This window comes from Sceloporus occidentalis, unplaced genomic scaffold, assembly GCF_023333645.1.
Source record: "Sceloporus occidentalis isolate IW3139 unplaced genomic scaffold, rSceOcc1.0.p SCAF_318, whole genome shotgun sequence".
NCBI lineage: Eukaryota > Metazoa > Chordata > Lepidosauria > Squamata > Phrynosomatidae > Sceloporus > Sceloporus occidentalis.
The window spans coordinates 468,961-484,345 of NW_028317298.1; positions in this window are offsets into that span (position 1 = coordinate 468,961).

Consider the following 15,385-nt stretch of genomic DNA (forward strand, 5'->3'; position numbering starts at 1 on the left):
ACTTAAAAATAGTATTTTGTCCAAAAGCAGACAGATTGAAAAGCATAGAATATACCAATTAACCATTTGAGAGGGTTTGTACTTAATGACTAAAGATCAGATGTGGAAATACATGGCACATACAGAAAAAAACAGGGAGAGTGGAGAGCTGAGGGTGGAGCCGGGTCTTGCTCCCTCCCCCGAGGACCCTTATTTGATATTTTCTTTTAATTATTTTTATGGGGTTTTTTTATTTGCTTGCTTAGGGGGGTGGAATAGTAAGTCTCCTCACAAGCCCCTTAACATGTGATGTGACATGACCCTTGCACTGCCTATATAATGCGGCGACAGTGTTTGATATCACCTTAAATAAATTCACACACATACACAATAAATGACACCAGCCCAACTTGGCATTCATTTACCGCGGCATTCATTTACCTAAATGCCGCGACGTACTTTATTGAGAAAACATAGACAAAGTAAGCAGAAGAACATCAATAATTCACCTAACCGCTTACGCCTGCTGTAGGGTCCCACCATCCTACTATAAACGTAACGTAACAAGGTATATCCTCAACACAGCGTGTCACCTACTGACATCATCATAAAACAGCTGAGGTCACTAGTGAGGTCATGGAGGAGTCAAAGGCTTATAGTCCAAGGATTTTCATGGTGATGATGTCACACACCATGATGTAATATGTGTGCGTGTACATTGTCAGGAATAGCTATTGTGGTTATCAGGGTTTCCTATCCAGGTGGAAGGCCCATGAAACAGGGGTTCATAGAAGATCATGGAGGATCGCAAAGGGCCTCCATGATCATGAACGTCGGTCGCAAACTCTCACCATTTAGTGAATAGACCCCTATGTACTTAAGTAGATAATGATACAAACCACCCACACAGTCATATGTATCCAAATACTGCGCGTACGTCCCTGCATCATTTATCATTAGGCCCTGTAATCTCAACGCACCGGCAGCACACCTTTCTCCAACAAACCGACTATTCTTAGTAAATCTACACAGGGCTCACCCTTCCCAAAAACACAGATCCAAGCTGCTGGAATACATTTAGTACATCTGAAAGTCATTATTTATCTCGCCTGCGATATAACGAGGCTGTCCCTGCCCTTTCTTCACACCCATTGACCAGTAAATATATCTAAAGTAATATTAAAATATCTGGATAGTTCTATCGAGAAAGGTTTGGAGGATTGACCATAAAACGTTCCTTACTGGATTCATACAAACCCGGGATTAATATTAATTCAACACGCAAAGAAACATGAGGATTTCTGGGAGGCCATGTCTGACGGTGGTCATTCTGCTTATAGCTGGTAAGGATTGTATACGGTGCATCAGAAAAAACATTTGAGAAAAAAATATATATATATCTATATTATTAATTACATAATATTTATAATTATATCATATTTTTATCATGATTATTAGGAGTAGTTGTAGTATATATATATATATATATATATATATATATATATTTTGTTTTATTTTATTTTTTTACATATATATATTTTTTTACATATATTTATAGATATATATACACATATATATATACATATATATATATATATACATAAATATTTGGCTTAACATTTTTATTTAATACTTTACATAATAAATAACCAATTTTAAACAGCAAGAAAATGAGGATAGTAAAAATAATAATAATAATAATAATAGACTATATTGAAAAACAATAATAATACTCAATGGCAAAATATGGCATTAGAAAAATTACAAAAATAATAAAGAAAATTAATTGTATAATAATAATAACTATATTACTATATAATATAATAACTAATATATTTTATATGATAATAATAATAACAAAATAATAATATATATTATAATATAATGTTATAATAGTAATAATAATATATTATAATATAATAACTAATATAACTAATATTTAATAATATATAACTACATGGTAAAAAATAGCATTAGATAAATTACATAATAAATGTTGCAATATGTTTTAAACGTAGTATTACAATTAATACGGTAGTATTAATAATAGAATACATTGTATTATCATTACTACTACTACTACTACTAATAATAATAATAAAAATAACTTAACAGCAAAAATGTCATTTGATAAAATACATAATACATGTTTATTATGTTTTGAAAAGAAGGACAGTTAAAAAAAGTAACAATAATAATAGAATACATTGTATTATATTACTATTAATGATTCATTAATATTAATGCGATTACATAACATTTTTTTCATAAATGACATACATAATAAATAAGGTTTTAAACAGCAAGAAGAGGAGGATAGTAAAAAAAATGTTTTTACATGTAGAATTATTTCTTTTATTAGCATTTACTTTTGAAAAATACGTGGCGTGTCTCTAGTGTGTATTACCTCCTCGCACGTGATATTTAGGAGTTGTGTGAAAATAGGTGTTATCGGGGAAAGTGGTATATTTTGGTACATTTTTGGCATTCCATTCTGTTGCTATGGTAATTGCATCACTTTGCATCAGTACCGGTTGATAATACATAATACATACAGTGTTCTGCTTCAATGGCTGTTCTAATAGTTTGTGCCGTTTGTGGGGAACATTTCTAGTAGAGTTTGTGGGCTTTTGCCAAGTACTTTGTTCTCATCCTGTTGATTAATAAGCATGAGGGGGTGGTAGATAAGTGGAACAGCCTCCCAGCAGAAGAGTTTAATACTGTACAGGAATTGAAAAATGCATGGGATAGGCTTATGGCTCCTGAGCCAAGGACCGATTAAGGTTTGAGTCTTTACAGCCAGAAAAACGGGCGACTAGATGGGCTGAATGGGTTGGATTTGCCGGCAAATTGTATGTTTGTATACTTGGAAACTTTCGGGGTTGCCCCCTGATTCTCAGGGTTTGTCCACAGCTGAAATAACTTCTTGAATACAGGTGACTTCATCATCTCTACCTCGTGACAAGTCATGGGTTTTATTACGAGTAAGAGGAAGGTGCTTTCCGTTAGATTATCTTGGCTGTGCTACCTTGTCCATAGTTAATTGTGGCTTTCAGAGGATCATGTTTCATGGTTTGCCGCAAAGCATTGTTTGGTTCTATGGAACTAACTCCGATGATAAACACATCACAGCTCTTTGTATCGGGATGGTTTATTTAAACATGCTATTTGTTATAGTGCAAAAAAATCTTTGAGGATTATTAAGCATAGGAGAGGGATAGGTGGAACAGCCTCCCAGCAGAAGTGGTAGAGGGTAATACAGTGAGGGTATTAAACATGCGCGGGATAGACATACGGCTTCTGAATCTAAGACGAGACCAACGACTGATTAAGGTTTGAGTCTTTACAGCAGGAGAAATGGGTGACTAGACGGGGCCGCCGGGGGCCGATCTGTCGGCAGATTCTAATGTAACCATAATATGAGCCTATTTCTCTAATGGGAGGTTGTTCTCTTTGGATGACTCCAGTGGGCAATTTCCTCCCTGTCACCACTAGGAGACCCTCTTTGTTCTTGCATCTTGATGGGGTGCCATTTAAAGGTTGGCTTTTATGTTTTATAAACGGTGCAAACTTTATTTAAAAGGGAACTGTTGCCGTCACAGCTTTTATCACAGATACATTTATTCATCAAATCGACCTAAATCTTTGTGAGTCGTATTTTTCAATCTGCATAATTGTCTTGGAGAACATTCAGCAGTAAGCAGCAACCAGGGTTATCCCCTAATGTGGGTCAAAAGAGGCAGCTGCTCCTGGCCCCGGCTTACCTTAGGGCTTCATGGCACCTGTCGTTCGAACCTTCTCAAAAGCTGCTCAGATTTGGAGGTGGAGGTCTGCAAAGGGAGATAGAGGTCCGCGTAGCTGCTGGCACAGACCTCTCCACTACAGGTTCCTCCTCCTCAGTCTAGGAAGCATGTGGACCTCAAAGGAGGAATTGATAGTGTGGTGGGCTGCAAAGGTAGCTACAGAAACTTCCATGTGGTGTTCACTGCATCATCAGAGATGAAGGGGGCTCTCGAGCCAGATACAACTGAGCAGGAGGCGCCCACCACAAAGATGGCCCTGGCAGCAACTTAATAATAGGACCAAGATAACATAACGGGGAAGGAAAATCCTGAGACGAGGAAGTGTGTTGAATGTGGGTAACAGGTCTGGTAGGAGTCTCGGTGCAGGGACAGGTTCTGGATCAGAATCCTGCGTAGGGCGGGCAGGTGTAGATGCATCTGGATGCAGACAGCTGCCTGCCGCAGGCTTCTTCTTAGGCGCCATCGACAGGACTGAGGGAGTAAGGAGACTGGCAGGCAGGCTGAGGAGACTGGCAGATGGCAGCATATGGGATAAGACAGAGACATAAGACAGAGATATAAACTGAGAACAATGCAAGGTCAATAATGATCATGAAGCTAAACGGAGTGCCAAATTACGAAACAGGAACGCAGACGGTGTCCAGAGCCAGGGGTCAAAAACCAGAATACAGAGATCAAGCAACAAACTAACAATACTACAAGGCCAATAAGTGCAATGCTCCAGCATAGAAGTCCAGGAGCACCCCTGGTATATAAAGGCCCTTAATTGCCCGACGGAACCCAGGTGTGTCAGGAGCCAGTGACAAACTGGAAAGGGACATATGGGAGACAGGAATCCCGGCAACCACAGAGCCTCCTGGTGGCAAGACTAGTAGGTGCATGGTAGCTGGTTCAAGTCCCATGGTTCCTGACAGGCGGCTGCAGGGATGAGCCTAGTGTTACTTGCGCTTGGGTGCACAGTTCCACAATACACAATACACTAACACATCCATACACATTTATATCATTCACGCACACTCTAACACAAAACACCAACACATGCTAACATCATTCACACATACACTAAGACACACATGCTCTAACATCATGTTTTAACACACACAGACACACTCTCGTACTATACACTTACTGTATACACATTTACACACTTAATGGTATATATTTAATTTCTTCTTCCTGGGATTCAGAAACTCTTTTGCTTGAAAGACTCTGCCACTCTTACACCACACACCACTCACTCTAACACCACAGATATGTACATACCCGCTTTGAGATTCTCTTACCTTCCATAGAGTGTGAGCTGCCGTGGTACTGCTTCGGGGTCACGTAACGCTGTGTTATACGACCACACTGAGCGTCGGGGTTCTGTACCTCACCTTAGTGCATTGCTGGATGGCTGCTCCCATTGAACACACATAAGGAGGCTGCCTATGAAATATATTGTTTATTTCAATCTGTATACACAGTTACATGGGGGTATTCAATGTATAGAATGTAAAATGTACACAGTGACAGATCTGCTTTAATCCTAAGGTATGTCCATTAATACCTATGCATTCTTCCATAGTTTTTCCTGCAAAAGGTCAATCCTCCAGCACATCACCATTCATCACGGCCATTGAAAAGCTCTTGGCCTCCCTGGTCCGGGTCAGCACGCAAACTAATAATACGATACCCAGTAGGACAGCGGGACAAAGGATTGTGCCATCAAACTTTTCCGCCGGTGACACGGTAATGACGTTATCTAATGGGACCAGCAGCTCATCAAAGGTATCCAGTGATAGAACAGAAACAGCTGGGACGGCTGGGAGACAACTTAGTGGCGGGACCATTCCTTTATCTGCATGGAGTGACTTAGTTGCTATTTCCAACACTGACAACAGTAGACTTCCTGTATCCACCAGTTATCCAGAGGCCGTTCTGGATAACTCTAGAGACACCGCATCAGATTCAATAAACAAGCACAATACCGGAAACAGCAGTTTACCAAGGTCACCCGGTAACCCACTGACTTTTTTCAATATGAGCAAGAGGACACCCCACGAAAAGGTTGTATTGAAAGTGAATTGTGTCAACCCAAAAAGAACAACAAGCAGCACTTTACATACCTCACACAAGACTGCACACAGGAGTCAACCAGTTTACACCACAGTGACCACACTGGGCTCCAGATCCAGTGCAACTAGCCGGCTGAAACCAGTTAAAAGTGCATGGACCATACCAAACTCTAGAACCAGTACCACTAGCACACTAGTAGTAGTTAAAAGTGAAGTGACCACACCGAACCCTAAGACCAGTAGCGCTAGTCCAGTGAAACCAGTTAACAGTATAGTGACCACACCGAACTCTAGAATCACTGCCACTAACCATCAAGCTCAGGTTAACAGTACAGTGGCCACACAAACCTATAGTAAGAGTACCATAAGCCCACTGGAAACAGTTACCAGTTCAGTGACCACACCCAACTCTGAAACTGTTGCCACTAGTCCACTGGTACCAAATAATACTACATGGACAACAACCAACTCTAGAACCAAGATCACTAGCCCAATGGAACCAGTTAGCAGTTCAGTGACCAGAACCAATTCTAAAACCATTGCCACAAACCGACAGGAACCAAGTACCACACAACACTCTAGAGCCAATATCACTAGCCCACCAGAGCCACTTAGCACTACAGTTAGCATACCGAACTCTAGAATCAGTGCCACCACCCCACTGGTACAAGTTAGAGGTTCAGGGACCACATACAACTCTAAAACCAGTGACACCAGTCCTCTAGCAACACTTAGCAGTGGACTGACCATACCTAATTCTAGAAATAATAATACCAATAGTCCACTGGTACCAGTAACAAGTACAGAGATCACAACCAACTCTAGAATCAGTACCACTAGCCCAACAGAACCAGCTAACAGTCCAGTGACCACACCAAACTCTGAAACAAGTACTACAAGTCTTCTTGTGCCAGTTAGTGGTATAAAAACCACACTCAATTCTAAAACCAGTATCACAAGCCAACGTGAACCAATTGACAGTACAGTTAGCATACAAAACTCTAGAACCAGTGGCACTAGCTTAACGGAGCCAGTTAATGGTTCAGAGACCACACCCAACTCAGGAACCCATGTCACTAATCTTCTTGTTTCTGTTAACAGTACCACAGGCAACTCTAGAACCAGTACTAGTAGCCAAACGGAACCAATTGACAGTACAGTTACAACACACAACTCTAGAACCACTTCCACTAGCCCATTGAAACCAAGTAACAGTTTAGAGACCACATCCAACTCTGAAACTGTTGCCACTAGTCCACTGGTACTGGATAATAGTACATGGACCACACCCAACTCTAGAACCAATACTATTAGCCCAATGGAACCAGTTAGCGGTTCAGTCACCAGAACTAACTCTGAAACCATTGCCACTACTCAACTGGAACCAAGTAGCACAGAACACTCCAGAACTGATACCTCTAGCCCGCCAGAGCCACTTATCACTACAGTGAGCATAACCAACTTTAGAACCAGTACCACTAGGCCACTGGAACCAGTTAGCAGTCCAGAGAGCACAGTCAATTTTAAAACCAATGTCCCAAGCCCTTCAGTGCCAGTTTACAGCACAGAGTCCACATTCAACTCTAGAACCAGTACCACAAACCAACTAGAACCAATTTACAGTTTAGAGACTACACCCATGTCTGAAACTGGTGCAATTAGTCTCATTGTACCAGTGAACAGTACGGAGACCACACCCAACTCAGAAACCCGTGTCACTAATCTTCTTGTTTCTGTTAACAGTACAGAGACCACAGGCAACTCTAGAACCAGTACTAGTAGCCAAACAGAACCAATTGACAGTACAGTTACCGCATACAACTCTAGAACCACTTCCACTAGCCCATTGAAACCAATTAACAGTTTAGAGACCACATCCAACTCTGAAACTGTTGCCACTAGTCCACTGGTACTGGATAATAGTACATGGACCACACCCAACACTAGAACCAATACTATTAGCCCAATGGAACCAGTTAGCAGTTCAGTGACCAGAACTAACTCTAAAACTATTGCCACTAGTCAACTGGAACCAAGTAGCACAGAACACTTCAGAACTGATACCTCTAGCCCACCAGCACCACTTATCACTACAGTGAGCATAACCAACTTTAGAACCAGTACCACTAGGCCACTGGAACCAGTTAGCAGTCCAGAGAGCACAGTCAACTTTAAAACCAATGTCCCAAGCCCTTCAGTGCCAGTTTACAGCACAGAGTCCACATTCAACTCTAGAACCAGTACCACAAACCAACTAGAACCAATTTACAGTTTAGAGACTACACCCATCTCTGAAACTGGTGCAATTAGTCTCATTGTACCAGTGAACAGTACGGAGACCACACCCAAGTCTAGAACCAATACCAATAGTCCACTGGAATCAGTTAGAGTTACAGAGAGTACTTTTGACTCTAGAACCAGTACCCCTATTCCAATTAAACCAGGTAGCAGTTCAGTGACCCGACTATACTCTGAAACTAGTAATAATAGCCCACTTATACCAGTGCACAGTACAGAGACCAAATCAAATTCTAACATCAATGCCACGAGCCACCTGAAACCAATTAACAGTACAATTACTACACAAAACCCTAGAACCAGCACCACTAGCCCACTGGAACCAGTTAGCAGTTCAGTGAACACACCAAACTCTGAAACCAGCGCCAATAGCCCTCTGGTACCAGTTACCAATTTAGAGACCACATCCAACTCTGAAATGTTTGGTACTAGTCCAGTGGTGCCAGAAAACAGTACATGGGCCACATCTAACTCTAGTACCAGTACTGCTAGCCCAATGGAACCAGTTAGCAGTTTTGTGACCAGCATCAACTCTAAAACCAGTGACACTAGTCCTCTAGTAACACTTAGCAATGCACTGACCATGCCCAATTCTAGAACCAATACCAACAGTCCACTGGTACCAGTAAACAGTGTAGAGACCACAACCAACTCTAGAATCAGTACCACTAGCCCAGCAAAACCAGTTAACAGTCCATTGACCACACCAAACTCTGAAACAAGTGCTATAAGTCTTCCTGTGCCAGTTAGTGGTATAGTGACCACACTAATTTCTAAAACCATTGTCACTAGCCAGCTTAAACCAATTGACAGTACAGTTAGCATACAATACTCTAGAACCAGTGGCACTAGCCTAACAGAGCCAGTTAATAGTTCAGAGACCACAGCCAACTCAGAAACCCATGTCACCAATCTTCTTGTTCCTGTTAACAGTACTGAGACCACACCAAACTCTGAAACAAGTGCTACAAGTCTTCCTGTGCCAGTTAGTGGTATAGAGACCACACTCATTTCTAAAACCAGTATCACTAGCCAGCTTTGGCCAATTGACAGTACAGTTAACATACAATACTCTAGAACCAGTGGCACTAGCCTAACGGAGCCAGTTAATAGTTCAAAGACCACACCAAACTCGGAAACCCATGTCACTAATCTTCTTGTTTCTGTTAACAGTACAGAGACCACAGGCAACTCTAGAACCAGTACTAGCAGCCAACAGGGACCAATTGACAGTACAGTTAACGCACACAACTCTAGAACCACTTCCATTAGCCCAGTGAAACCAATTAACAGTTTAGAGACCACATCCAACTCTGAAACTGTTACCACTAGTCCACTGGTACTGGATAATAGTACATGGACCACACCCAACTCTAGAACCAATGCTATTAGCCGAATGGAACCAGTTAGCGGTTCAGTGACCAGAACTAACTCTAAAACCATTGCCACTAGTCAACTGGAACCAAGTAGCACAGAACACTCTAGAACCGATATCTCTAGCCCGCCAGAGATACTTATCACTACAGTGAGCATAACCAACTTTAGAACCAGTACCACTAGGCCACTGGAACCAGTTAGCAGTTCAGAGAGCACAGTCAACTTTAAAACCAATGTCCCTAGCCCTCCAGTGCCAGTTTACAGCACAGAGACCACTTTCAACTCCAGAACCAGTACCACAAGCCAGCTAGAACCAATTAACAGTTTAGAAACCACACCCATCTCTGAAACTAGTCCCTTTAGTCTCATTGTACCAGTGAACAGTACAGAGACCACACTTACCTCTAGAGTCAATACCAATAGTCTGCTGGAATCAGTTACTGTTACAGAGAGTACACTTAACTCTAGAACCAGTAACCCTATTTCAATGGAACCAGGTAGCAGTTCAGTGACCAGATTATACTCTGAAACCAGTACAAATAGCCCACTTATACCAGTGCACAATACAGAGACTACATCAAATTCTAAAACCAATGCCACAAGCCACCTGAAACCAATTAACAGTACAATTTCTACACAAAACCCTAGAACCAGAACCACTAACCCAATGGAACCAGTTAAAAGTGCATGGACCATACCCAACTCTAGAACCAAGATCACTAGCCCAATGGAACCAGTTAGCAGTTCAGTGGCCAGAACCAATTCTAAAACCATTGCCACAAACAGACTGGAACCAAGTACCACACAACACTCTAGAACCAATATCACTAGCCTACCAGAGCCACTTAGCACTACAGTTAGCATACCGAACTCTACAATCAGTGCCACCACCCCACTGGAACAAGTTAGAGGTTCAGGGACCACATACAACTCTAAAACCAGTGACACCAGTCCTCTAGCAACACTTAGTAGTGCACTGACCATACCTAATTCTAGAAATAATACCAATAGTCCACTGGTGCCAGTAACAGCAAAGATCACAACCAACTCTAGAATCAGTACCACTAGCCCAACAGAACAAGTTGACGGCCCAGTGACCACACCAAACTCTGAAAAAAGTACTACAAGTTTTCTTGTGCCAGCTAGTGGTATAGAGACCACACTCAATCCTAAAACCAGTCAGCTTGAACCAATTGACAGTACAGTTAGCATACAAAACTCTAGAACCAGAGGCACTAGCCTAACAGAGCCAGTTAATAGTTCAGAGACCACACCCAACTCAGAAACCCATGTCACTAATCTTCTTGTTTCTGTTAACAGTACAGAGACCACAGGCAACTCTAGAACCAGTACTAGTAGTCAACCTGAACCAATTGACACTACAGTTACCACACACAACTCTAGAACCACTTCCACTAGCCCATTGAAACCAATTAACAGTTTAGAGACCACCCCCAACTCTGAAACTGTTGCCACTAGTCCACTGGTACTAGATAATAATACATGGACCACAACCAACTTTAGAACCGATACTATTAGCCCAATGGAACCAGTTAGCGGTTCAGTGACCAGAACTAACTCTAAAACCATTGCCACTAGTCAACTGGAACGAAGTAGCACAGAACCCTCCAGAACCGATACCTCTAGCCCGACACAGCCACTTATCACTACAGTGAGCATAACCAACTTTAGAACCAGTACCACTAGGCCACTGGAACCAGTTAGCAGTCCAGAGAGCACAGTCAACTCTAATACCAATGTCCCTCCAGTGACACTGTACAGCACAGAGACCACATTCAACTCTAGAACCAGTACCACAAACCAGCTAGAACCAATTAGCAGTTTAGAGACCACACCCATCTCTGAAACTGGTGCCATTAGTCTCGTTGTACCAGTGAACAGTATAGAGACAACACCCAACTCTAGAACCAATAACAATAGTCCAATGGAATCAGTTAGTGTTACAGAGAGTATTCTCAACACTAGAACCAGTACCCCTATTCCAATGGAACCAGGTAGCAGTTCAGTGACCAGACTTTACTCTGCAAACAGTAATATTAGCCCACATATACCAGTACACAGTACAAATATCACATCAAATTCTAAAACCAATGCCACAAACCACAGTACAATAACTACACAAACCCCTAGAACCAGCACCACTAGCCCACTGGAACTAGTTAGCAGTTCAGTGACCACAACCAACTCTGAAACCAGGGCCAATAGCCCTCTGGTACCAGTTAACAGTTTAGAGACCACATCCAACTCTGAAATATTTGCTACTAGTCCACTGGTACCAGGAAACAGTACATCTAACTCTAGAACCAGTTCTGCTAGCCCAATGGAACCAGTTAGCAGTTTAGTGACCAGCATCAACTCTAAAACCAGTGACACTAGTCCTCTAGTAACACTTAGCAATGCACTGACCATGCCCAATTCTAGAACCAATACCAATAGTCCACTGGAACCAGTATACAGTACAGAGACTATAACCAGCTCTAGAATCAGTACCGCTAGCCCAGCAGAACTAGTTAACAGTTCAGTGACAACACCCAACTCTGAAACCAGGGCCAATAGCCCTCTGGTACCAGTTAACAGTTTAGAGACCACATCCAACTTTGAAATATTTGCTACTAGTCCACTGGTACCAGAAAACAGTACATGGGCCACATCTAACTCTAGAACCAGTACTGCTAGCCCAATGGAACCAGTTAGCAGTTTAGTGACCAGAATCAACTCTAAAACCAGTGACACTAGTCCTCTAGTAACACTTAGCAATGCACTGACCATGCCCAATTCTAGAACCAATTCCAATAGTCCACTTGTACCAGTAAACAGTACAGAGACCACAACCAACTCTAGAATCAGTACAACTATCCCAGCAGAACCAGTTAACAGTCCAATGACCACACAAAACTCTGAAACAAGTGCTATAAGTCTTCTTGTGCCAGTTAGTGGTAGAGAGACCACACTCATTTCTAAAACCAGTATCACTAGCCATCTTAAACCAATTGACAGTACAGTTAGCATACAATACTCTAGAACCAGTGGCACTAGCCTAACAGAGCCAGTTAATAGTTCAGAGACCACACAAACCCGTGTCACTAATCTTCTTGTTCCTGTTAACAGTACAGAGACCACAGGCAACTTTAGAACTAGTACTAGTAGCCAACTGGAACCAAATGACAGTACAGTTACCACACACAACTCTGGAACCAATACCTCTAGCCCGCCAGAGACACTTATCACTACAGTGCGCATAACCAACTTTAGAACCAGTACCACTAGGCCACAGGAACCAGTTAGCAGTTCAGAGAGCACAGCCAACTTTAAAACCAATGTCCCAAGCCATTCAGTGCCAGTTTACAGCACAGAAACCACATTCAACTCTAGAACCAGTACCACAAGCCAGCTAGAACTAGTTATCAGTACAGAGACCACGCTCAACTCTAGAACCAATACCAATAGTCCACTGGAATCAGTTAGCATTACAGAGAATACTCTCAACTCTAGAACCAGTACCCCTATTCCAACAGAACCAGGTAGCAGTTCAGTGACTGGACCATCCTCTGAAACCAGTAAAAATAGCCCATTTATACCAGTGCGCAGTACAGATACCACATCCGATTCTAAAACCAATACCACTAGCTACCCAGAACCAGTTAACAGTTCAGAGACTACTCACAACTCTAAAGCCAGTACTACTAATTCAATGGAACCAGTTAGCAGTTCAATGACCAGACCACACTCTGGAACCAGTATCAATAGTCCATTGGTACCAGTTAGCAGTACAGGAAACACCCTCAACTCTAGAACCAGTGCTCTTGGCCCAACTGAACAAGTAAGAAGTTCAGTGACAAGACCATACACTAGAACCAGTAACAATAGCCCACTAATACCAGTTAACAGTACAGAGACACAATCCAATTCTAAAACCTATACAACTAGCACACTAAAACCAATTAACAGAACAATTACTGCACAAAACTCTAGAACAAACACCACAAGCACAGAGCCAGTTAACACTACAACGAACATACCCAACTCTAGAGCTAGTACCAGTATCCCACTGGAACTAGTTAGCAGTTCAGTGACCACACCCAACTCTAAAACCAGTACCATTAGACCACTGGTACCAGTTAACAGTACAGTGATCATAATCAACTATAGAACCAGTACCATGAGCCCACCAGAGACAGTTAACACTACAGTGATCATAACTAACTCTGCAAACAGTACCTCCAGCCAAGTGGTGCTAGTCAACAGCACAGTGACCAATAACATTAGTCCACTGGTACCAATTGAAGGCACAGTGACCACATCCAATTATAGAACCAATACTACTAGTCCACTGGAACAAGTTAACACCACAGTTTCCACACCCAATGCTAAAACCAGTGCCACTAGGCCATTGGAACCAATAAATAGTACAAGGATGACAACCAACTATAGAACAAGTACCACTAGCCCACATAAACCAGATAACACCAAGACCACACCCAACTCTATAGCTACTACCACAAGCCAACTTGTCAGTACAGACAATACATCCAACTCAAGAACAGGTACCACTGGCCAACCAGTACAACATAACACTGCAATGACTACATCCAACTTTAGACCAAATATGACTAGCCAACTGCAACCAATTGACAATACAGTTACCACACAAAACCCAAGAAACAGTACCCCTCTCCCACAAGAGCAAGTGAGCACTACAGTGAGCACACCCAATTCTAGAACCCAGACCTTGAGCCCTTTGGTACCAGTTGACAGTATAGTGTCCACACCCTACTCTATAGCCAGTACTGCTAGCCAACTGAAACCTAACTCTACAACCAGTACCACTAGCCAGATTGAACCAGTTGCGCTGACCACACAAAACTTTAGAATCAGTACCACTAGCCCGCTGAAACCAGCAAACACAACATTTCCAACACCCAACTCTAAAACCAGTACCATTATGCAACAGGAAGCAACTGGCAATACAGTGATCACACAAAACTCTAAGGCTAGTACCACTAGTTCACTAGAACCCATTAACACTATAGTGGCCACACCCAACTTTAGAGCCAGTACCAGTAGCTCACTCCAACCAGTTAACACAACTGTGACTACAGTCCACTCTAGAACCAGTACAATTAGCCAACTGGTACCAGCTAAAAGTACAGTGACCACACACAACTTTAATGCTAGCACCACTAGCCCACAGGCACCAGTTAATAGTACAATGACCACAACCAAGTCTAGAACCAGTACCAGTTACCCACTTGTACCAGTAAGTAGCACACTGACAAAACCCACCTACAAGACGAATGCAACAGTACTCATTAACAATACAGTGCCCACAGCCAGCAGTAGATTGGTACCAGTTAGCAGTACAGTGGTATCCACCAGCGTAATTACTTCTTCCAAATCCATGACCAACGGCCAAACGGTATCAACAGGCAGAAGGTCAACCACATCCAGAACAACTGAAATTTCATCCAGTTCCTATAATCCAGCAGCGCTGACCAGCAACAATGCATCTCTAGACACCACAATCATAGCAGAGACTTCATGTAAGTTAACAAACTACAATAAACACACCATGAACCAGAATAACAATAGACATAAATTTAATAAAAGTGTTTTGTGTTTAGTTATAACAGTGTCTGGAGCTGCCGCAGGTTTGCCCTACTGGGTCATCATCATCATCTGCTGGTCAGTTATCGTTGCTACCTCCTTCCTTTTGGCCTGCATCTTTACGGTAAGTTGTTTACACCCGTGTTGGTGGGGTTAGCACGGATGTACAAGACATTTGTCTTGGTTCCATATAAACCAATAGAAAGTATAAAAAAATATTTAGCTCTTTTCTGTTATTTGGCTTTA